At 36.0% G+C, this 25,954-nt stretch overlaps 1 protein-coding gene and 1 non-coding gene across 2 annotated transcripts in view; both read right to left on the bottom strand.

The window, feature by feature from the left end:
* LOC140859300 (uncharacterized) overlaps positions 1 to 25,954 on the bottom strand; it is a 64,566-nt gene that overhangs the window by 18,167 nt on the left and 20,445 nt on the right. The gene's annotated exons all lie outside the window — the stretch shown is intronic.
* On the bottom strand, positions 25,183 to 25,288 carry LOC114912880 (small nucleolar RNA R71). The gene has a single exon (XR_003798851.2). It is a non-coding gene; the product is annotated as a small nucleolar RNA R71 (small nucleolar RNA).

Raw genomic sequence — 25,954 nt, 5'->3', positions numbered from 1 at the left:
AGTAAATTTTAATTAAATCAGATTAAGATCAAATTTCAAAGTGCGTGACCCATTGGGTTCTATATCTAGCCAGCAGTGGGCTCAGGCTCTGACCTAAATTAAATCAATTGAATTAGATCAGCCCGATTGCACTAGTTAATCAAAACTCTTTCTAATTAATTTTTGAATTAATCTCCTTTAATTCTTGCGAGTCCATAAGTCAAGATTGATGTCTAGCAATGTTTCATGACTATTTGAAAGGGATGAAAATATTAAAATTATCCTTTAATGACAGGTTACCATGTAATTCAATTCTTCAGTCACACAATATCTCAGATGAGCTATGGACATGGAATCATATCAAATCCAAATACTTATCTATATGTCTCTCGATCAAAAGGTGATAATTTAGATGGTGATGCATTAGAAATCTCTTTCTAATCATCATCCTACTTTGGCCAAAGATTTCTCGAATCATGAACCTATAAGATCACATAGGATGTTCGCTCCCCTTATTAGAAGTGACCAATCCATTATTGACCACTCACAGCCTCCATGCACACTGTACCATGTCCAAAACACTCTACACAAGGATCAGAGAATCAAGCTAGGGAATGAACCAAAATATGGATTCATGAACACAAGGTACTATGGTGATCTTAGATCTAAGAATCACTTACATAACTCTCACTAGAGAACAATCAACTAACATGCAAATAAAGCTCCATCAAATATTCTCTCTAGGTCAATACAGTGAATTCATTCTCTAATAAGTACCCACATCCTTGTATTAGTGTCACCACATAAGTAGTTGTGAGATCAACCATCCTCTCCATCGAGTATATATAGGATGTGCTAGTCTTACTGGTACCATTGATCTCCAACTTAATGAACCAATGACTAAGAATATTTTAGATTAGGGCTACAAGGATTTAAGTCTCTCTAGCATGATCTCATCATGGCTCTAAAACTATTATCCTAACCTATGAAATTTATTATAATCTTAAACAAGTATAAGATGCAGCATATAATGAATCAAAAATATCTAACTTTATTAATAATAAATATCAAATATATGAGTTTAAAAGATAAAATATAAAAAAATATTCCATCGCATCACACATGCGATTGGCTTTTAGAGTATTATTCTTTCAATCTCCCACTTGCACTAAAACCAATCGTCTCTATACTTAATTTCTATGTAATCTAGGTGGCGGTCAAACTGCTGTAATGACAAGATCTTAGTGAACGGATCTGTTATATTCTTTTTGGTGTCAACTCTCTTAACGATCACATTGCATCTTTCGACTATCTTCCGAACGAGGTGGAACCACCTTAGGATGTGCTTGGATTTTGATGCGTATCGTAATGCATCAAAGATAATTAACCTAACTACCCTATAGAACAGGATGAGTCGGATATCGATTCCACAGGGATCAGAAAGCTAAGTTGTAGCAAAACCACGATGAATAAAAATAAAAAAAGATTTATTTTGGAAGATTTCGATAATCAGAAAATAACCAGTCACTAGAAAATAAAAACATAACAAGATGTGAGATAAGAAAGTCTCAGAATTTCGATTTCATCTTTAACCTCAATCTATATATTTTTCTTCTAAAAATAATTAGATCAATTGATTAAGACACTTTATGTTTAGGTTAGATCATAATCTATCTCATCTAAGTACGAATCGTATCTTTTGATCATGGTCCGTCTCCCTAAAGTATAAGCTATTCAAACTTGAATCATAAAGAGAATCTTACATCAACAGAAAAATGGATCTATGAGTTGATCTTTAAAATATCCTATTTTATCTGAGCACAGACCGTATCTCTCGATCACAATCCATCCCAACAAATATATAAATTATTTAAAGATGAACAATATATAACATTAAATAAATATTTTGAAAGCAAAACTAAAATTTATTCATTAGAATTCAAAGGCTTACAAGATTATCTAATTACGTGAAAGAAAAAATATAAGATTGAAATTAAGAGATTTAATTTACTCTTCGAAAATTAAAAAAAAAAAATCTAATTAGGACCTCCTCTCATAGTTTTCCTCTGTAGAGCTTTCTCCTCTTTTGATCCACACAGCACCTCTCTCTAGCTGACTCTCCTTCTCGTATGTTGGAAGGATGGAAAAAAGTGAGAATAAGATGGCTAAAAAATTTAAAAAATGGATACACCTATCTATCACGTGGGCTCTCTATAAGAGTTATAGTATGCAGAGAGATGATTTCAAAGAGGTATGTAGGTCTTTTTATAGATATCAGGAGGGGAGAGTTTTTTATATTTTTCAGATGTGGGTCTAATGAACGATGTATCCTAAGAGAATGGATGGATAAGATGAAGCGGTAAGGAGACTTGGATGGATGAAATGAAGAGGATGGAAAAGTATATTTTTTTTCTCCATGTGCTCCTTTCTTTCTTTATTCGCGCGTGTCACCCAGCTCCCGCTCGTCGGTGTCCAAGGACCAGCGTGGCCCGCATGAAGAAGCCTGTGTCATGCCCGCTTGCTTCATTCGAGCAATGCTCAAACTGTCGGATCACAGTTTACGTTGCTGTGAACCCACGGGAGACCCCACGTTAAACCGCTCTCAGCCCATGCCATTGGTTGTGGAGCCTTGTGTTTATTTCCAAAGCTGTGGACCCCTGTGAGCCCCTGTGGACCCCTCTGTTGTCCATGTAAAGGCTCCTGTTTCCTTTCATGCCATAACACACCCAGCAAGGTCCAACATGCCGGGCTCCCTTTATCTTAAAATTTAAATCCATCATGAGTCCCACTCCTATTTAATGCTTCAAATAAAATTTTAAAAATAATTTCTCCTTTTACTTAAATTTTTAATATTTTTTTTCTCTTTTATCCTTCTTCCTTTTTGGCTCTTTCCGCATTCGTGCGCTTCTTTATGACGCTCCAAAGCCTATACATTCACGCGCATAGCCTACTTGGTTCTTGATTTTGAAATGGATTTAAATCTATTTGAATTGTGATCAGTCCAATCCTTCAATCACATATAAAATAAATAAAAAAATATTCAATTTGATATAAACTTGATCAATTACTAAGAATTTTAATACTTCTAAGTTGCAATTCATGTATTGATCAAATTTATAATGAGACCTTGATTTCTTAGCTTGAGCAACTGTCTCATTATTATCCCAATAAAGAGGTATCCATTGTTCAATTTCAGAAACTACATCTAACTTTAAGATGAACTTCTTCATCTAAATACTTCCTTAGCAGTCTTAGTAATAGCAATGCACTCAGCCTCAGTGACTAAGTAGCAACAGTCTGCTGTTTGAAACTCTTCCAACTCACTGCACTACCATATAGATTGAATATATATCTAGATATAGGTTGCTATCATCCAGATCAGATTAAAAATTAGAATCAATAAAGTCTTTCAATTTTAAATCAGATCCACTATATATGAGAAAAATATCTCTAGTCCTTCTTAAGTACTGGAGAATATTTTTCACAGCTTTCTAATGATTCTTTTCTGGATCTGTCTGAAATCTGCTTATAATGCTTAAGGCATAAGCCACATCAGGCCTAGAACACAGCATAGAATACATAATCGATTCTACAGTTGAAGCATAAGGAATATAACTTATTCTATTTCACTCTTCAGGTGTCTTAGGAGACATCTTCTTAGAGAGTTGTATGTCCTGACTTATGGGTAAGTAACCTTTTTTACTTTCCTCTATGTTGAACCTCTTCAACATAAGATCTATGTACCAAGACTGAGACAAGTTAAGCATCTTTTTCAATCTATTCTTACAGATCTTTATACCAAGTATATAGGACTCTTCACCAAGTCTTTCATGGAAAGCTTTTGTGATAGGTAAGTTTTGACCGATTGCAATATAGGAATGTCATTCCCAATGAATAGTATGTCATTCACATATAAGACCAAAAAGACAATGATACTCCCACTAGTCTTCTTGTACGCACATGATTCATCCATATTTTTGATAAAGCCAAACAATTTGACTGTCTCATCAAAACAGATGTTCCAACTCCTCGATGCTTGCTTCAATCTATAAATTAATTTCTTTAGCTTGCATACTTGATTTGTCCTCCCACTAGAGATAAATTTCTCTGATTGAGTCATACAGATTTTTTTTTAAAGATTTTTATTGAGGAAGGCAGTCTTGACATCCATCTGTCAGATCTCATAGTCATGATGTGCAGCTATAGCAAGCATAATCCGAATAGACTTGAGCATGGCTACGGATGAAAAGGTTTCTTCATAGTCAATATCTTGCTTTTGTTAGAAATCTTTTACCACTAACCTAGTTGTATAGGTCTCTACCAGGCCATCTGCTTTAATCTTCTTCTTGAAGATCCATTTGCAACCTATTGGGATCACACCCTCAGGTGCATCAATCAAAATCCAAACTTGGTTGGCATACATGGAGTTTATTTTGAATTTCATGATCTTAAGCTATTTGTCAGAGTCATTACTTATGACAGCTTCCGAATAAGTCATGGGATCTGTTGGAAATTATGTCCCAAAGTTAATCGTCAGTCTGTTGATGGTTGAGCTTATTATTATAATTGTATATAAATTATTAAATTAATAAATATTATTTAATTTTTTCATAACTGTGTATATCTTATTTTGAGCTCCTGTTATGTGATGAAGTCCTTAAGACTATTTGATTCGATATAGGAGGATATATCGTTTAGTTCTTAAACCTTAAATTCACGATCAAATGATATACTATTATTAGGATGATAGCTATATCAAGTATAGATCATGGTGTGTCATGTACGTTGGTTGTCCTCTTAATCAAGGAGTATAGAGATACTGGTATGGCATACAAGTGAGATGTAGGAGTACATCTCATTAAACATGATCAATTGCTGAGCACTCTACTGTCAAGAGTAGCTCATGAAGGATATGGGTATAAGTGCCCCTCCGACCTGAGATCACCATGATAACTTGCAAGCAACTCACTATGCTTTGGTGCTGAACTACCTAAATTTTTAATTTAATGATGAAAGATTTCTGAGCACAGTCAAGTACTTGAGAAGTTGATGTGTGAATCAACATAGAATTGACCACTCCAAATAAGTCAGAGTTAATGTATCAGTGTATTTCAATTCTATAAACCCTCGATTGGGGTAATCTATGTGATGAATTTTGAAAATTAAAATACAATATGGATGACCATATCAGGGTTGATAGTTAAACCCTAGGTCACCTTGAGTATTTGAGTCAAAGGAATGAATTATACGGTAACCATATGCCAATAGGTTCTTGAATGATGCTTCACAATCTTTCGACCTATCCGGATGTCGGGTATCATTGCTAGATGGTCACTTTGATTGGTATAAAAAGATTGTTTCTATACTACTGACTTAGGTTCGAACCTATGGGGTCACACTCAAAAGAAATTTTTGATTGATCATATGGCTGATCGATGATTAAGAATCATTCTACGGTAAAATAGTCAATTCGATTGATGATTAACCCTGTGCAAAAAATTGTAATAAATCAATGTGCTAATTATTGATGAATTATAGGAGGATTGATTAGTAATTAGACTGTTAATTAGCTCAATTTGATTGAGCATTAAGGTTTCGATCAAATCTAATTGAATTAGATTCAATTTGATTTGACTCGATTAGGTTATGAGATGACCTAATCGCTAAGGGCGTTCGATTCCTGATTCGATTAGAATTTGAGTTGATTAATTTTTAATTTGATTAAAATTTAATCAAGACTATTTACTATCTAATTAGATTAGATTTAGTAATCTAATGGAGTCTAATCTAATTTGGTTGGGTTAAGAATCCAATTGGATGAGAAATTTGAATTCCAATCCCTTGCACCGCCTTTCTCTGCATCTTCTTATTCTTTATGTAAAAAAAAATTTTTACGTAAATTTTTTTCATGCCCAGAAGCTTTTTCATATCCACATCTAATTTTTTTTAAATTAAAAATTAATTAATTTAAATTTGAGTTTAAATAGATTTAAATTTGAATAACAATCTAGAGTCCAAATTAAGTTGGACACTTCTCTTCACGCCATCACCTTTCTCCATGCATAAAGTCTTTTTGTATGAGATTTTTTGCACCAATCTGATGTTGGTTGACTCCTCTCTGAGTTCATAAGATGAGAATAAAGTTTAATTCAAAATTTGATTCAAATTTGATTTGAATTGATGATAAAGATCAACCAATGTTTGAAATTGAACCGAAACTATCTTTTTCTTATCCTTATCTTCTATGGGACGCCACCCTTAAGAAGGGATCAGTTTTGTGCAAGATTACAAGTAATTTTTGGCATGAAAAATTTGAGAGTTGGGGTATGAAAAGTTGTTAATGGGTTGGGCTTCCGTGCGTGAGAAACAGAGGAAGTGTTCTTTCTCTTGGGCGTGAGGTGTAGGGTCTAGGGTTTCAACTCTAAATTTTATGAGAAGAAAAATACAAGAGTGAGTCTTGTTCAATCTTTTACACCACCACCTCCTTGTAATGCTTCATCTTTTGATCTGGAGAAGTCGGAAGATCTGAAGAAAGGAGCTTGGATTAGCCATCTAGAGCCTTCGACGTGAGCTAGCACTCCTACGAAGGAAGATCCAATCAGGGCTTCGAGTGGATGATCTGTAGAGGTCGGACGATCTGTGTGGCTACTTGACATCAGCAAGAGCTTTATACCATACCTACCAGTAGTAGAGATCATAGATCCATAAAAAGGTGATGAGTTCTGAACTCAAGCGATGTGATCTAAAGGTTAGATTAGATTCAGGACATCGATGTAATTGATGCAGTTTTTTATTTTATATTAGATTTTATATGTAAATTTTTTATATCATAGATCCTTAATTGGTAGTGTAGATCTGATCCAAAGTATATTTAGAAGATTAAAATATTTAATCTTTTATTTTTTACTGTAAAATTTTAAAAATACATGCTTTGAACTACCCATTTTTTCTTCAGGATCATCATTCTCAATGATATGTGATGAGTTATCATTCTCAATGATAAATCTATATCTGAGTGGTATATTACGTACTCTACTTAACCTTTGGAGAGGAGGTGTGTGTAGTGGTTATGCCTCAACAATGGGCACATCAGGTTAAGGATCAACTTGTGGACACTCCACATGTTGCTTCTGGATAAACTATAGGTCTTGAACTTCTTCAAGTTCAACTGTCCTCCCACTGTTCCTTTCTTGAATGAACTCTTTCTCTAAGAAAGTGGCATGCCTACTAACAAATATCTTTTATTGAGTAGAGTGGTAGAAGTAGTATCCTATACTTTTCTTGGGATAACCTACAAACCTACATTCTTCTAATCTAGTACTAAGCTTATGTCCATCAACATTTTTCACATAAGCAGGGCAACCTCAAATCTTAAGATATTTAAGACTGAATCTCTTTCCTTTCTATATCTCATATGAAGTGCTAGAAATAGACTTAGTTGATACTTTATTCAAAATATATACTGCGGCCTTGAGGGCATATCCCCAGAAGGAGATCAGAAGATTTGTGAAGCACATCATAGACCGCACTACATCTAATAGGGTATGATTCCTCCTTTTCATAATACCATTTAACTATGGAGTGTAAGGAGGTGTCCATTGAGAGAGAATTCTATTTTCTTTCAAATTATTAAGAAACTCATTAGTTAAGTATTCTCCTCCTCGATCTGATCAAAGAGCTTTAATATTTTTGCTAGTTTGTTTCTTAACCATTGTTTGGTACTCCTTAAACTTATCAAAGACTTCAAATTTATATTTTAATAAATACATATATCCAAATATTGATAAATTATCAGTGAATATGATAAAGTAGGAGTATCTATCTCTGGCTTGAGTCGACATTGGACCACAGACATCAATATGTACTAGGCCCAAAATGTCACTCACCCTTTCTCTATGTCTAATAAATGGAGTCTTGATCATCTTACCCATGAGACAAGATTCACAAGTTCTATATGATTCAAAATCATAAGGATCAAAGATTTTTTTTGTATAATTTATTAATCTTTGATTCATTGATATGACCAAATCGACAGTATCAGAGATATGTGATATTCACATCTTCTCTCTTCCTTTTCTTTATTTAATCAATATGAAGAATATATCACTAAGTGACAAGAATAAAAGATCATTATGTATAAAAATATTTTCATAACATTCATTAAAAAAATAAATAGAGCAACTATTATCCTTTTCTCTTATTTCAAAATTTTGTTTCAGTAACATAGGTACAGAAATAATATTTCTAACAATGTTAGGGACATAGTAACAGTCTTTCAATTCTAAAACTTTGTCTGAAGGCAACTTTAACAGCTTGGTTCTTATGCTTTGGTCTGGATGGACTCTCTACTAGCATCGAACAGCATGAAGTCACTTTTACTCAAACTCTTTATTCCCTACAGATCCTGTAATGATTTGCAAAGATGTGAATCACAGGCAGTATTTAATATCCAAAAATTGAAAGTTGAAGTACTTAATGATAACTTTATTTGTATCATATACAAACCTTTAGCAATATTTACTTCTTTGTGCTTCAAACTAGCAAGGTAATCCTTGTAGTTCTTCTTCTAGTGCCCTCTTTACCGCATTAATAACAAGTACCCTTGATGGAGATCTTTTATGCCTTCTTCTTCGAGATGCTAGCCTTAGGGTTCATCTTTTTCTTAGAATTCTTTTTGCCTTTCTTCTTGGAGATCTTATCTACAAGAAGAATAGGAGCCTTTTCACCCTTGAAATGGCTCTCAGCTATCTTCAACATATTGAGCAGCTCATATAGGCTAGTGTTCAGTTTGTTCATATGATAGTTTATGATAAACTGTGAGAAGAAAATAGGGAGTGACTATAGGATCAAATCCTAACTAAGCTCACAATCTATGGCAAAACCCAACTATCCCAGACGAGTGATCAAATCAATCATCTTCAGGATATGAGTCTGCATAGATATGCCTTTACTCATCCTGATACGGAACAATTACTTAGATATCTCATATCTAGTAGTTCGACTTTGTTCTCCATACAACTCCTTTAAATTGAGGAGTGTGGAAGGAATATTCATACCTTCATGCTACCTCTGAAGCTTATTGCTCATAGAGGCAAGCATAACTGTTGTGCCGTATTTTTAGGTGTGTGGAGTACCTCCCATTAGGAGATCAATGAAGAAAACTCACTGGAAGGGGATGAAACACATGGAAGAAGAATAGCCTTCCTAATTTCAGTAGTTTTGTAAATCCTATCAGCAGGATTTTCTTCTTCGATTTGAACTCCTCCACCAAATCTGAAATCCATCTTTTGAGATCTAGAAGCACACTTGATGAAACCTCCAAAAAATAAAAAATTAAGATCTGAAACTCTTCTTAGGTGGCCAAGAGGGGACGCTCAAAACAAGGATATGCACAAAGGGGGGGCACTGGTTTCTAGCGCCTCCTTTTTTTCCTTTTTGGGGCGGTGGCCAAGAAACCCCAGGTTTTTTGGTTCTAGGATGTGGAGAAGACTAGAGAGAGAGGGAGAGGAAGGAAGAGAAATAATATTGAGGGAGAAAATGATTTGATTGATTGAACCATTCATACAAATCCTAAATACAAAGGTATTCATACAAGGTCAATGTGACCCAACCATAAAACTCCCTTGGCTAACTTGATATGAGTTTTGTGCTAACCCAAACTCATGTACACCCATGATTTGAACAAATCTCATCTACCTAGGATTTAAATCTAGTCCAAAATAAGTTAGCCTCTGAGGTTCAAGTCTCCTGAGCCTTAAGATCTGAAAGACTGATAGCCTTTCATCCTAGGACCCAAACTAGTCCTAGAAATCCCATGAACACCTCATGGATTTTGGACCTTGGCCTTTGCCTTGGTCCCCTGAGCCTTGGGAGCATCACATGAGGCCTAGCAATCTTCACTTTGGTGCCCCAAGGCCTTAGCCAACTCCATCTTGTCCATCAAGTACATCAGTGTCACACATCTTCGAAAGCTGTCCCATGGAAGAACCTTCATCAGTGCATCCGCTGGATTCTCCTTGGGTGGTCGTTCACCAGCTCCACCTCACCTTCTTCCACAAGCTCTCTGATCTGGTGATATCTAATATCGATGTACTTCGATCTCGCATGGTAGACAAAATTCTGTACAAGTAACAGTGCACTCTGACTGTTATAGTGCACTGATAAATACTTAATTTAGGATGCTAGAGGTACTAAATATTGTAATCATTAATATTATTTTATTAAGAATTTAATGCTATCTAGTCTATTTTGCAGATAATTGGGAGTTTGGATTCATACGATTCAATTTGGACTCAAATTAGTTTAGATTTAAGTGAACCAAGCAATCAGCTCTTATTTCAGTGTGAACGCAACTTAAAGATCAAGGATCAAGAAGCAACCTCTCCAATCAAAGGCTCAGATTAAAAAATAAATGGAACTAAGCATGAACATGACTTATTGATCAACGGAGGAGAATCAATATGAAGATCCAAAGATTCTTATTCACACTCTCATCTCTCTTTTCATGAAACCCTAGCCTCCTCACTCTATAAATAGAACCCCAAGGCCTTCATCTTTTTCAATCAAGCCAATGCATAAGTTCTCTTCAAGCTTCTCTCTTTCGCTCTCCCTCTTCCTCTTCTTCATAAGTCTAGGAGAGGTACTAACCCTAGCACAACATATTCCTCTATAGATCCCTTTTCCACATCCCATCAAATCTAGGAGAGGTTCTAATCCTAGTGCTGCTACCATTTTCTCTATTACATATCTGCTTCCATCAATCTTGCTTTCTTGGAGTTTCTGTACCAAGCCTTCCAGCCATCCTATCATTGTCTGCACGGAGGAAGATGAAGGATTCAAGGAGACACATCCACCATCGGGCGCAGCAAGTAGATCAACTTGGTTTAGTTGTCTTGTATCATAATTTTATTTCTTTTCTTTATATATGCTTCTTTATTAGATTAATGAAAAGTAATTTTATTTTTCATACTTCTTTCTTAATTTTTTTTATAATTTATTATTTTTTTTTTATATTTTTAAAACAATCAACTAAGATCCATGCGGATACGATCTCGACTCACCCTATCTACATAGTAGTGAGTAGGGTTAATTTTGGTATGCTATGACACGCATCAAATTTTGGCACCATTGTCGGAGATTTTGGCATGATTATTTTGAAAAAAAAAATTTTAAAATAAAAAAAAATTATAAAATAAAAAAAAATATTTTACTACTTTCTAAATTTTTATTTCTTACTTTAAATTGCTTGATTGCCTTTTATGTATTCTTTTTCAAAATTTCTACCTCATATTACTTTTCGTATATAGTAGATTTACTATTTTATATTTAGATTTCTTTATTTACATGCATAGAAATATTTTCTACTTCCTATAACTAGCAATTTACTGCTTTCTATAGATTAAAATAATTTACTATTTTATATAATTAATGATTTCCTACTTCATAAGTAGATTAGATTCTGTTGCTCCTAGATTGATTTTGATGATTACAAAGCAGATTGAAGGGATACAAACAATTGAAAAAGTCCTTATGCTCTTCAAGGGCAAAATCGTAATTTTGCTAAAATCCTGATTTGATAGTACCATTGGTAGAACAAATGATTTGAAATCTATTGGTGAAAATTTCATTGTGTTTGGACTATATTTTGAAGTTATGAAGGTTTAAAGTGCATGAGTCGACTCATGAGTCAACTCATGGCACTATGAGCTGAATGGCACGAAAAAAATTCCCATGGCACGCTGGATTTTTGGCTTGGCACGACCTGTGAGTCGACTCATGAGTCGACCCACAAGGCATGAGTCGACTCATGAGTCGACCCCTGCTGATTTGAACCGAAAAATTCAGAAATCAGATCTTCTGGTCTGTTGCAACAGAAGTCGACTCATGAGTCGACTCCTGAAGCATGAGTCGACTCATGAGTCGACCCCTGCGACGGGAAATGTCAGCAACGGCTATTTTTTTGCCCATTTTAATTGCCATTTATGCTTCCTAAAAATCCTCTAACGGCTCTTTATCTGCCTAAATTGTTTTCTCTTGCTTCTAATGCTACAAAATGCTTTAAATGATGAAAGAAATTGCAGATTAAATAGCGGATCAAACGTGAAATCAAAGGTAGAGAAGAAAAGAGAGGAAAAAGGGAAGAACAGAAGAGAGGATCCGAAATTTGCAAGAAAAAGCCTGAGATCAAAGAAATATCCATAGAGAAAAAGAGAGAGGATCCACAATATACCAGAGAGATTGTGAAAGAGAAAAGGAAGATCTTTCAAGGAGAGAATTCTTCACGCCTATCGTTTCAACCTTGATCTAGAGATCGTTCAAAGCTTTCAAGAGATCTTCAATCAACAATCAACCTCTTCTCAAGCGTTCAACCGTTCATTCATCTTGAGAAAATCTGAAAAAGGGGTTCTTCATTTGAGTAAAGCTTTTATTGTTATATTTGCTCATTTAAGGAGCTGTTTTTGTATTCATCTGTGCTCTAAATATTCTTACTCTTTGTGAGTTTTTGCTCTTGTTTTTGGAGGATTTCCAAAACAAGGAAAGGTTGATCCGAACCTGAAATCGGAGTGTTTTGGGTTGGCTTGTACCCGGGAAACAAGTGTTCTAGCTTGGGATAGCTAGGGTCGGAGTTTCCGACGTCCTGTATTCTAGCTTGGGATAGCTAGTGTCGGAGTTTCCGACGTTTTGTATTCGGGTTGAATACAAAGGATAGTGGATTAAAATTCCCAAGTGGGATCTTGGGGAGTGGACGTAGGTGCAAGGTTAGCACCGAACCACTATAAATCCTTGTGTTTGTGGTGTGCTTTATCGCTTTATCATATTTATATCCTTGCAATACTGCTTTAGTTAATTAATATTGATTTAAAGCCATTATTTTGTTCTTCATAAGTTATCTGTTGGGCTTAAAATTTTTAGAAACCCAATTCACCCCCCTCTTGGGTTGCATAGCTGGGCAACAGATTCTTAGTCTTTTATTTAGATTACGTAGTTACCTTTTATTTTTAACTGTGAGATTACCTTATTTGCATAGTTAAGTAGTTACCTTATTTATTATTGCCTATTATTCCTAGTGATTTACTGATTTCTATAGATTAGAATAATTTATTATCTTAAAAGTAGATTAATTTATTGCTTTATTTATAGAATACCTACTTGCCTTTTAATCTTAGTATGATTTACTTTTCATTTAGTTAGATTCACTTGATCTTCTAATATCTAATTAACCTAATTTAAAAACTTACTTTTTATTTCTTCTTGCTAAAAGATAACATAATATAAATGGAATACAACGATAATATATAACACTTGACTAATATAAATAAATCAATTAAATTTTAAAATCCACTTAACATGTTTGGACATCTTTTCCTTTTGCATTGCATATTTTCATAAAAAAAAAATCTTAAGGGCAAAACTCTAATCAACATAAGGTGGGGATTTCATCACCTTTTTTTGGCCCACAAATCACCATCTTGCAATTATATTGACCTAAACTTCTAATTTAAAATCGATTAGATGTTGACCCTTAAGGATCCTCGAGCTCAGTAGGACAAGAAACTCTAAAAGTTAGATCGGATTCAGGTTAGTCAGTTTAACTGGTGTCTAAAAAAATGGTTCAGAGATTACGTCCTGAAGGAAGGTGGTTCATTAATTGGTTTCATTCGCTAACCTGACCAACATAATTGGTGTCTAAAGAAAGCAACGGGGGACCCTGTTGCCCAGCTATGCAACCCAAGAGGCGAGGGGGTGAATTGGGTTTCTAAAAATTTTAAGCTTAACTTATGACTTATGAAAAATATTTGGCAATAGCTAAACGAATATGGAGAGTTAAATTAATTCAGGACTAATGGCTAAAAGCAAGAATGCAAGGAAATAATGAAGAGTTAAAGGGAAGCAATTATGCACACCACAAACGAAAGGATTTATAATGGTTCGGTGCCAACCTTGCACCTACATCCACTCCCCAAGCTCCTACTTGGAAATTCAAACCACTAATCTTGTATTCAACCCGAATACAAATATCGAAACTCCGACTCTAGCTATTCCAAGCTAGACCACTTATTTTCTGGGTACAAGCCAACCCAATACACTCCGATTCTAGGTTCGGATCAACCTTCCCTTGTTTTGGAACCCTTCCAAAATAAAAAATAATCACTCAAACTGAGTAAAATAATTTATAGCACAAATAAGTACAGAGAAAGCTCCTTTAATGAGCGAATATAACTTTAAATACACTTTACTCAAGAGAAGAAGACCCTTTTTGGATTTTCTCAAAGTGGTTGGAGACTTGAATGTGCACTTGAGGAGTTGGTGAGCTTGGTTTAAAGGCTTCTTCAAAGCTTTGAATGAACTCTTGATTAGGGCTGAGAAGTTGGCTTGAAAAATCCTTTTTCAAATTCTCTCTTTTGAATGCTCTTGAATGCTCTTCTTGAATGCTCTTCTTAACTCTTCCAATCTCTCTTTTGTTTCCCACCTTTTGGATCCTTTTATAGCTTTAGAAATAGAGGAAAATATTCTAGGCTGAAAAAGAGCCGTTAGACCACATTAAATGAGCATTAAAAGCACTTAAAACGGGTTAAAAACTAGCCGTTGCAGAGAAATCCCGTCACAGGGGTCGACTCATGGGTCGACTCATGCCTGGGGGTCGACTCATGGGTCGACCTCTGTGGAAGAATACCAGAAAATAGAGTTCTGTAATTTTTGGCCTAAAAACTGTAGGGGTCGACTCATGAATCAACTCATGCCTTGGGGGTCGACTCATGGGTCGACTCACAGGTTGTGCCAAGCCAAAAAATCTGCGTGCCAAACAGCTCATGTGCCATGAGTTGACTCATGGGTCGACTCATGATTTTAAAACATGCATATCTTTCAAAATATAAGTCCAAAAATAATGAAATTTTCGCCAATGGATCACAAATCTTTTGTTCTATCATTTGATACTATCAAATCAGGGTTTTGGTAAAATTACGATTTTGCTCCTGAAGAGCAATAAGTCTTTTTCAAATGAAAATTATTAGTTCCCCTTCAACTGCTTTGTAATCATCAAAATCAATCTAGGGAGCAACAATCTCCCCCTTTTTGATGATGACAAAACACTTGAACAAAAGCATCTATGTGAATCATGAATTTCAAAAGGATGCATTATAAGTGCATTAGCTTGAAAAGAAGATTGATTCTTTTGGCATGTGTACAAGTGCTCATTTGCATAAATAGTTTGCCCATTGCTTAATGATTTGAAAATTTGCTCATTTGATTATGTGATTTTGGTATTAGAGTAGAAAATTTATTTTTGTTATCAGAGCAAGTTGTATCTTGAAAATTTGCTCATTCTCATTTGATTATTTAGTTTTAGTATCAGAGCAAGTTTAATAATTAAGTGTACCAATGCATATCAAAGAATTAATTATAAAGTATATCAGAGTATGTCAAATTTTAAGATGTATCAGAGCAAGTCTAATTTTAAAGCATATCAGAGCATGTCTAAGAAGTAATTTTAAAGGTTGCTCATTTGCATTGTACTTAGCAATTTACTTATTGTATTTTTAAGTCATTTAATAATTTTACTTTGATATTATTCTTTAATTTCTCCCCAATTCATTCATTTTATTTTCAAGTCTTTTAATAATTTATAATTTTGCTTTTGATATGTTTCTTTTTCTTTAATTTCTCTCCCTTTTTGACATCATCAAACATTGTTAACTCCCCCTCTTTTTCTGAATACGTTTTCTCTTTAGTGTTTCTTCAAACTTCTTGTGCTAATCATTAATGTTTGCTCCCCCTGAATACAGCAATCATTAACCAAAATATGCCATAGATTACCATAGATATGAATTATCAACAAAGAGAAGAATATAATCAAGAGATGATTGACACCATTACAAAGAGTAGATATATAATTAAAAGATGATTAAAACCATAGTTTTTTTTTTACTACATATTTCATAAAATAAAATCAACCAGTTAATATCATTACATGGCCCAAAAGATAGATCCTAGAAAGAACAACAGACATGACTAACACTTAGGATCTAGTAAAGCTCATGACTAGATGGATCGGAGTCATCAGAGATAGGGTAAGGAGATGATGGATCTCGACCAAGAGCACGTCCTCTACCCCGTCTGCCTCTGCCACGAGTGGAGGTGCTGGCATGAGCAGGTGAGGAGATGAACTGGAGGCTGAGAACGTTGAGAGGCCAAGGACTGGACTGAAAGAGTGAGCCTAATGGAATCAAGAACGTTCAGAGCTCTCGAAACAGACTGAAGCAGAGCAGTGAACTGAGTAGATGCATGCTCACTCGAGCCTCTGATCTCTCTCCTCAATAACTCATAACCACCCTCCAATGCACCTCTGAGCCTGCCAGCCTCTGCAGTAAGGTCTGTGACCTCAATAGTGCTTCCTGTGGCTGAGGATGGGCCAAAGCTAAGACTTGCCCCTGCAAGTCAAGAACTCTCCCAGTCAGTCTCAAAATGCAATCCTCGAGCTGCTGAATCGAATAGACTGATCTGTGATCAACTGAAATACAGTGGAGATATGGGGGATCAAGGTCTGATCAGATGAATCTAATGATGTGGATCCCGGTGCAAATGTAGAAGTGCTCCACTGATGAGAAAGCAAGGAAGCCACACGCTGAGAAATCTGCTCGATCTGATCATCAGCTAGTCTGAACTCTGAAGGAGGTGCTCTGCTGTCTGGCTGCTGAACTGATGTGTACCTCCTGGCAGAATCTGAAGGGCCAACCTCTGGATCTGAAACAAACTGGATATCTGGAGATGCTGCCCTGAAGTCATGGAGAGGAGATGAGGGACCTTCTTCTTCAGCTCTGTCCTCTACTCTGTCCTCAGAACCTTGATCCAACCACCATCAGTCTTAGTGAATCCCATACGGTGTAGAGTGTGTTGGTTGATGGTGTCTGCGTGAGAAAGCTTAGCAGATGCCTCCTCCTCAAAACTGACTCCAAACCTCCTGAAAACTAGTGTGAGAGCCATACCAAAAGGCAGATGTGCCTTGGATCTGTTCAGTGTCTCTCTCATGGCCTCAATCATTAAAGCAGGGAGGTTTAGGGGGTTTGAGTGATCACATGAAATATTATACAAATATCTCGGCCAGAAAGGAGGTCATGCCTACCACTCCTTGGGAAGAAAAGCTTTGTCACTAATTGATGTAGATCCTCATTTCAATTGACAAAATTTTGGCTTCCAATTTATTCAAACTTTTCGAGTAGGTTCCTCCTAGAATTATATTGATCCCCTCTTCCTTCACTGGGAGTTCCATGTAAGAATATCCCTCACAGGGCAAATGTAGTATCTCTCCCAAAGTAATAGGATCTAAACATATATCAACTCCCTTAACAGTAGAAGTTACTGTTCCATTGCCATAGTGTAGATTTTGATAAAATTCTCTAACCAAGTCTACAAATGTAACTTCCTTGAGAGAGTAGTAAAACCCCAACCCTGGTTTTTTATCTTTGTCCCAAAGGAGAAACCTTCTTTTTCAAAGAATCTAAAATCTACATTCTTGCCGGTTTCTACCTTCCTATCAGATAGAGGGATTTTGCTAGGGCTAAGGGGAGACTGAGAGGGACCTTGAGCAGACACTGAAGCCGGAATGGGAGCAGTGGAGGACTGAGCAGCTTGCCTTTTCCTGCGGACGCTTTCTTCCAGCTCACGGACTGATTTTCTTCTTTGAGGGAGCTTCATCTTTGGAGCCATTCTCACCACAAGAGCAGGCAGGGAGACTCGGAGGATCAAATGGATGAGTAGAAGGAGGGTTACAAGAGGATGGAAAGGGATTTAGGCGGAGAGAAGAGACGGTTTTGAGAAGAACGATGGAGGCTAGGGCACGCTCCAACCGCTTCAATCAAGGGAGAAAGATGCGAAAAGCTCCTTTCCCAGGCGGTGATTTGAGGTGGAGAGGAGAAGGGAGAATGTTCTTGGGTTAAATCCTTGGTTTTGGAGAGAAAGAAGATGAGGATGATGGGTCTTGGAGGGAGGAAGACGAAGAGAATAGAGGGTCGGCTCATGAACAGGTTTTAAGATAAAATGGAATGAGCTCGTGGGATGTTGGCCGAAAATTACAAGTTTGCCAATGGGTCGACCCTAGGGGGTCGACTCATGAATCACAAAAATTCAAAAAAATATGAATAAATTTTGAAAAAATTTAAAATTTTGGGAGAAAGAATTTTGCTCAATGACAGGTTGTGAGAATGATAATCTTGAGCTTTTAGGACTAAGAGAGATGATGAAAATTGATCTCAAATCGATTTCTTGGAAATGGAGAAACACTTAAGCATAAGGATCAAGAATTCCTAGATTTCTCCTAATTTCACAGAATCTATCCTCGCTAAGGGCCTTTGTAAAGATATCAGCTAATTGATTTTCAGTGCAAACATATTCAAGAGTTATATCTTTGTTTTGAACATGTTCTCTTATAAAATGATGTCTTATTTCAATATGCTTAGACCTTGAATGTTGAATTGGATTTTTATTTAGATTTATGGCACTTGTGTTGTCGCATCTTATGGGTGTTTCATTAAGTTTGATTCCAAAATCTTCGAGTTGTTGCTTAATCCACAAGATTTGAGCACAACAACTTCTGACTGTAATGTATTCGGCCTCAGCCGTAGACAGTGCTACCGAATTTTGTTTCTTGCTAAACTAGGAGATTAGGTTAACTCCAAGAAATTGGCAAGTACCACTAGTGCTCTTTCTGTCTAATCTACATCCAGCAAAGTCAGCATCTGAATATCCTAATAAATCAATTAGTGAGTCCTTAGAGTATCATAATCCTAGAGTTTGAGTACCATTTAATATCTAAGGATTCTTTTAACAGCATTCAAGTGAGACTCTTTAGGATTAGATTGATATCTAGCACACAAACAAACACTAAACATGATATCAGGCCTACTTGCAGTTAAATATAATAGAGAGCCAATCATACCTCTATAATATTTTAAGTCTACACATTTACCTTCTTCATCCTTGTCAAGCTTACATGAGGGGCTCATGGGTGTGCCAATTGGTTTGGAGTTCTCCATTCCAAATCTTTTGAGTAATTCCTTGGTGTACTTGCTTTGGGTGATGAAGATTCCTTCTTTTGTTTGTTTGATTTGGAGTCCGAGGAAGAAAGTAAGTTCTCCCATCATGCTCATTTCGAACTCCCCCTACATGAGCTTAGCAAAGTCTTGACAAAGAGATTCATTAGTAGACCCAAAAATTATGTCATCAACATAAATTTGTATTACTAACATATCATTGTGATTTCTTTTAATAAAGAGGGTTGTGTCTACATTACCTCTTGAAAAACCATTATTTAGTAAAAATTTGCTTAGCCTATCATACCAAGCCCTAGGTGCTTGTTTTAATCCATATAAAGCTTTGTTTAATTTAAAAATATGATTAGGAAAAACATGATTTTCAAATCTCGGGAGTTATTCTACATAGACTTCTTCAGCAATATATCCATTTAAAAATACACTTTTGACATCCATTTGAAATAATTTGAATTTCATAAAGCAAGCATATGCAAGTAGAAGTCTAATGGCTTCTAATCTAGCAACAGGTGCAAAGGTCTCATCAAAATCAATTCCTTCTTCTTGATTATAACCTTTAGCAACCAATCTTGCTTTATTTCTTATTACATTACCATGTTCATCTAATTTGTTCCTAAAGACCCATTTTGTGCCTATTATAGAATAATTTTTAGGTCTTGATACTAAAGTCCATACATTATTTCTTTCAAATTGATTAAGTTCCTCTTGCATTGCATTAATCCAATTATGATCATTTTCAGCTTCTTCAATAGTTTTGGGTTCAAGATGAGATACAAAAGCACAATGATTAAATACATCTCTAAGTGAAGAACGAGTTTTTACCCCATGCATAGGATCACCAATAATTAACTCCTTAGGGTGATTGTGAACATACCTCCATTCCTTGGGTAGGTCATTTGTACCTTGAGGTTGTTCTTGAATTTTTCACCTCTCTCATCTTGTTTATCTTCTTGTTCCTCGTCCTCTTGAGTTGTTGAATCTTTCAGAGTGATCTCCTTCATTCCTTCTATTAGAGGATCTGCATCATCAACACCCTCATTCTTCCTTGAAGGAAGATCGTTAGATTCATCAAAAACAACATGTATGGACTCCTCTACTACTAAAGTTCTTTTGTTAAAAACTCTAAAAGCTTTACTAGTGGAGGAGTAACCAAGAAAGATTGCTTCATCTGATTTTGCATCAAATTTATCAAGTCTTTCTTTTCTATTATTTAGTACAAAACATCGGCAACCAAAAATATGAAAATAAGCAATATTAGGTTTTCTTTCTTTCCAAAGCTCATAGGGGGTTTTCTTTAAAATTTATCTAATCAAAGCACGATTCAAAATGTAACATGCTGTGTTGATAGCTTCCGTCCAAAAATATCTTGGAAGGTTGCTTTCACAAAGCATGGTACGGGTCATTTCTTCTAAGGTTCTGTTTTTCCTTTCTACTACCCCATTTTGTTGGGGTGTCCTAGGAGCAGAGAAGTTATGGCCAATTCCCTTTTCATCACAAAAGTTTTCAAAGTCTTGATTTTCAAATTCAGTTCCATGATCGCTTCAAATATTTTGAATTGAAAATCCTTTTTCATTAGTGACTTTTCGATAAAATTTAGTGAAAATATGAAAAGTTTCATCTTTGTGTGCTAAAAAGAAAACCCAAGTAAAACGAGAGTAATCATCTATAATTATAAAACCGTATCTTTTTCCTCCTAGACTAGTGGTTCTAGTAGGTCCAAATAAGTCCATATGGAAAAGCTCTAGAGGTCTAGAAGTTGAAATAATATTTTTGGATTTAAATGAAACTCTTGTTTGTTTGCCTAGTTGACATGCATCACAAATTTTATCCTTTTCAAAATTTAGTTTTGGCAAACCAAGAACTAATTCTTTCTTAATTAATTTTGAAAGAGAATGCATGCTAATGTGTGCAAGTCTACGATGCCAAAGCCAACTAGTCTCATTAACTTTAGCATTCAAGGATACTAGGCATTGCATGTTTATTTTGGCTAAATCATTCAAATCTACCATATAAACATTGCCATGTCTATGTCTAATAAATTTAATGCCATCGTTAATAGGACTAGTTACAATGCAAACAGACGATTCAAAAATAACTTTATATCCTTTATCACAAAATTGACTAATGCTTAGTAAATTGTGCTTTAAACCATCCACTAACAAAATATTTTCAATGTATTTGGAGGGAGTGATACCAATGTTACCTATACCGATGATCTTTCCTTTGCCATTGTCTTCAAAGGTGACCATCCCTCCATCCTTAGCATCAAGCGTGATGAATTGTGATTCATCACCAGTCATGTGTCTCGAGCATCCACTGTCAAGATATCATTTTCTGTTTCCTCCTTGGGATGCTAGACACACCTGCAAGCAAAAGTCAAGTTTTTGTTTTAGGTACCCAAGCTTTCTTGGATCCTTTTTGGTTAGTCATAATGGTTCCTTTTGGAACCCATATTTTCTTTATAGTTGATTTTGCAGATTTGTTAGAGAAGCAAGTGTATGATTTATGTCCTACTATACCACATTTGAAACAAGTAATATTGGTAGACTTGTTACTTAAAGAGTTTATATAAATATTTTTCAGATATTTTTATTTCTTCAAGGGGTTATAGCCAAGTCCAGCCTTATCATACACGGCTTTTTGATTATCAAGAATCATATTGAGTTTATTTGAACTCAAGGTGAACTTTTCTACTATTGGTTTTAGCTTGGCGATTTCATTCTTTAAGCTTTGATTTTCTTGAAGCAGGATGGATTTTTCAATTGAAATATTTTCAGTTTATTTCAATAAAGATTGATTTTTCAATTTTAGTTCTTTGTTCTTCATCCCTAGTTTCTTTAATTCATCAACTAAATCATAGAATGCTTCATGTAATTCTTCAAATGTAAAGTCACTAGGGGTTTCAGAAATTACCTCATTTTCGTGTGCCATAAGGCACAGGTTGGCTTGTTCGGTTGAGGTTTCCTCATCGGAGCTTGAGTCATCACTTGCACTCCATGTGGCCATCATGGCCTTCTTCTTGAACTTCTTGGGACCTTTCTTCAGTTGTGGGCATTCGGATTTGAAGTGTCCCGGCTTCTTGCACTCGTAGCAGATAAGGGGTTGGTCTTTCTCTTTTTCTTTGCTTTGTTCTCCTTTAGTGAATGGCCTCTTCCTCATCCCCTGTTTCCTTTTTCTCAAAAATTTCTTAAATCTTCGGGTGATGAGTGCCATCTCTTCCTCCTGTTCTTCATCTTCAGTGTCATCAGTTTCTTCATCTGGTGGAGCTGTAGATTTGAGGGCAATGGTTCTTTTCTTTTTGACTTCTTCCTCTTGATGTTGCTTCATACTTAGCTCATGAGTCATCAAAGATCCAAGAAGCTCTTCTAGAGGTAGAGTGTTCAAGTCCTTGGCTTCTTGGATGGCAGTCACTTTGGCTTCCCAAGTTCTTGGTAAGGACCTGAGAATCTTTCTTACAAGCTCACTGTTAGTATAGGACTTACCAAGACTCTTTAAACCATTAATAATATCAGTAAAGCGAGTAAACATTCCAGTTATGGACTCATCATGCTCCATTTTAAACAATTCATATTTATGCACAAGCATATTTATTTTAGACTCTTTTACTTGATTGGTTCCCTCATGGGTTACTTTTAACCTATCCCATATTTCTTTAGCAGATGAGCAAGTAGAAATGCGATTAAATTCGTTTGCATCAAGAGCACAATAAAGAACATTCATTGCTTTAGCATTTAATTGGGCCATCTTCTTATCAACCTCATCCCATTCTTTCTCAGGTTTGGTTGATTCCTCACCATCTATAATTTTAGTGGGTGTGTGAGGACCGTTCACTATGATACTCCACATATCATAGTCGAGTGCTTGTATGAATATTTTCATCCGAGCTTTCCAATAGGTGTAATTAGACCCATTGAAAAGTGGAGGTCGGTTGGTGGATTGCCCCTCGGCTAGAGAAGTACCGACGTGGGTTGCCATAGATCTTTGGCTCTTTGATTGTTTAGATCAAAGAAGGGCTAGAGCACCGGACTCTGATACTACTTGTTGCCCAGCTATGCAACCCAAGAGGGGGGGGGGGTGAATTGGGTTTCTAAAAATTTTAAGCTTAACTTATGACTTATGAAAAATATTTGGCAATAGCTAAACGAATATGGAGAGTTAAATTAATTCAGGACTAATGGCTAAAAGCAAGAATGCAAGGAAATAATGAAGAGTTAAAGGGAAGCAATTATGCACACCACAAACAAAAAGATTTATAGTGGTTCGATGCCAACCTTGCACCTACATCCACTCCCCAAGCTCCTACTTGAGAATTCCAAACCACTAATCTTGTATTCAACCCGAATACAAACGTCGGAAACTCCGACTCTAGCTATTCCAAGCTAGACCACTTATTTTTTAGGTACAAGCCAACCCAATACACTCCGATTCTAGGTTCGGATCAACCTTCCCTTGTTTTGAAACCCTTCCAAAACAAAAAACAATCACTCAAACTGAGTAAAATAATTTATAGCACAAATAAGTACAGAGAAAGCTCCTTTAATGAGCGAATATAACTTTAAATACACTTTACTCAAGAGAAGAAGACCCTTTTTGGATTTCCTCAAAGTGGTTGGAGACTTGAATGTGCACTTGAGGAGTTGGTGAGCTTGGTTTAAAGGCTTCTTCAAAGCTTTGAATGAACTCTTGATTAGGGCTGAGAAGTTGGCTTGAAAAACCTTTTTCAAATTCTCTCTTTTGAATGCTCTTGAATGCTCTTCTTGAATGATCTTCTTAACTCTTCCAATCTCTCTTTTATTTCCCACCTTTTGGATCCTTTTATAGCTTTAGGAAATAGAGAAAAATATTCTAGGCTGAAAAAGAGCCGTTAGACCACATTAAATGAGCATTAAAAGCACTTAAAACGGGTTAAAAACTAGCCGTTGCGGAGAAATCCCGTCACAGGGGTCGACTCATGCCTGGGGGTCGACTCATGGGTCGACCTCTGTGGAAGAATACCAGAAAATAGGGTTCTGTAATTTTTGGCCTAAAAACTACAGGGGTCGACTCATGGGTCGACTCATGCCTTGGGGGTCGACTCAGGGTCGACTCACAGGTTGTGCCAAGCCAAAAAATTTGCGTGCCAAACAGCTCATGTGCCATGAGTTGACTCATGGATCGACTCATGATTTTAAAACATGCATATCTTTCAAAATATAAGTCCAAAAATAATGAAATTTTCGCCAATGGATCACAAATCTTTTGTTCTATCATTTGATACTATCAAATCAGGGTTTTGGTAAAATTATGATTTTGCTCCTGAAGAGCAATAAGTCTTTTTCAAATAAAAATTATTAGTTCCCCTTCAACTGCTTTGTAATCATCAAAATCAATCTAGGAAGCAACAGACCCCCACCAACCTTACACTTATCTGGTCAGTTGAGCGGCTAGTCTGCTACTTGGAGTGCTTGAAGGTGACCTTGGAAGTTAGGAGCTATCTTGATCTAGGATAACCCATAGATAGGATTGATTGAACCACTTAATTGTTGACTAAAAATATCAAATCTAATTAATTTTTCTCTATCTTCTTAGCATCAGAACTCCTTAGGTTCTCTTCTGTAGAATTCTTTTCCCTCCTACTCTCCTCTTCTCTTTCAAAAAATAAAAAACTTGTTGATATTAAAACTCGATGAGATCTTTTGGGTTAATGCTAGGACGTCGATCATTACAACCTGATTTACACCCATTAGATCTAGAGTTAGAAAAAATGATTCGAATAAACCAAATCAAAACCATGGATCCAAAACAAGAGACTGACCCACCACGACAATTGAGAGAGTATTTTACTCTCTCATCTTACACTTACTCATCATGTATCCAGTCTCCTCCTGTGGAAGCGGCACAATACGAAATCAAGTCCAGTATTATTCAAATGCTTCTATCATTCTATGGATTGACGAATGAAGATTCATATAAACACTTGGATAAATTTCTTGAGATATGCTCCACAGTAAAAATTTAAAACTTCTCCGATGATGCCCTCAGGTTGAAACTGTTCCCTTTTTCACTTAAGGACAAAGCCAAGCATTGGTTAAACTCCTAGATTCCATAATTATTTCAACTTGAGACCATCTTCAGAGAGAATTTCTCAAGAAATACTTTTCAATTAAAAAAATAAATCAAATTAGAAAAGCCATTACTAGTTTTTCCCAATTGGATGGTGAACTTTTTCATGAGACATAGAAAAGGTTAAGAGATCTTATTCATAAATGCCCCCACCATGCTGTCCCTAAATGGCAACTTGTTTAGTGTTTCTACGATGGTCTATTAGAGAAACACCGACAAATGATCGATGCATGATGCGGTGGGACATTCATGCTAAAGAGTGAGGATGAGGCTTGGCAGCTCTTTGAAATACTTAGTGAGAACTCCCTACATCACATGTCTGCCACCTCTAGAGAACAACCCATGTCTCAATAGAAAAGAGGTAGAATCTATTAGATTGGAAATGTTATGGATATCCATAGTAAGGTAGATGAGTTGTCTTAAAAATTAGACCATCTTCTGAATACCGGACACTCTTTGATTCTACCTAATCTAGTACAAGATGTTTGTGCATTATGTGCAAGCCCGACTCATTTTGTTAGTGAATGTCCAACCGCACCTCAATTTTCTGAATTTATGCATGAGCAGGTCCAGCAAGCTTAAGCCCAACAAGCTCGTAGATCAAGAAATGATCCATATTCGATCACTTATAACCCCGACTGGAGAAACCACCCAAATTTTTTCTAAAGATCATAGCCAGTGGTTGGCCCTGCTATACCTAGATCAAATTATCAGGACCCGACATATAGGCATAGACCATACCACCAGTTTCAAAATACTCCTCAACCATCTATCACTGGTCACAGCTCAACTTTTGAAGATAAATTTCTAAAAGTACTAGAATGATT

Source organism: Elaeis guineensis, chromosome 7 (assembly GCF_000442705.2).
Source record: "Elaeis guineensis isolate ETL-2024a chromosome 7, EG11, whole genome shotgun sequence".
Classification (NCBI taxonomy): domain Eukaryota; kingdom Viridiplantae; phylum Streptophyta; class Magnoliopsida; order Arecales; family Arecaceae; genus Elaeis; species Elaeis guineensis.
Note: the sequence above shows the minus strand (reverse complement) of the source record. Positions and strands in the feature narration are given on the sequence as shown.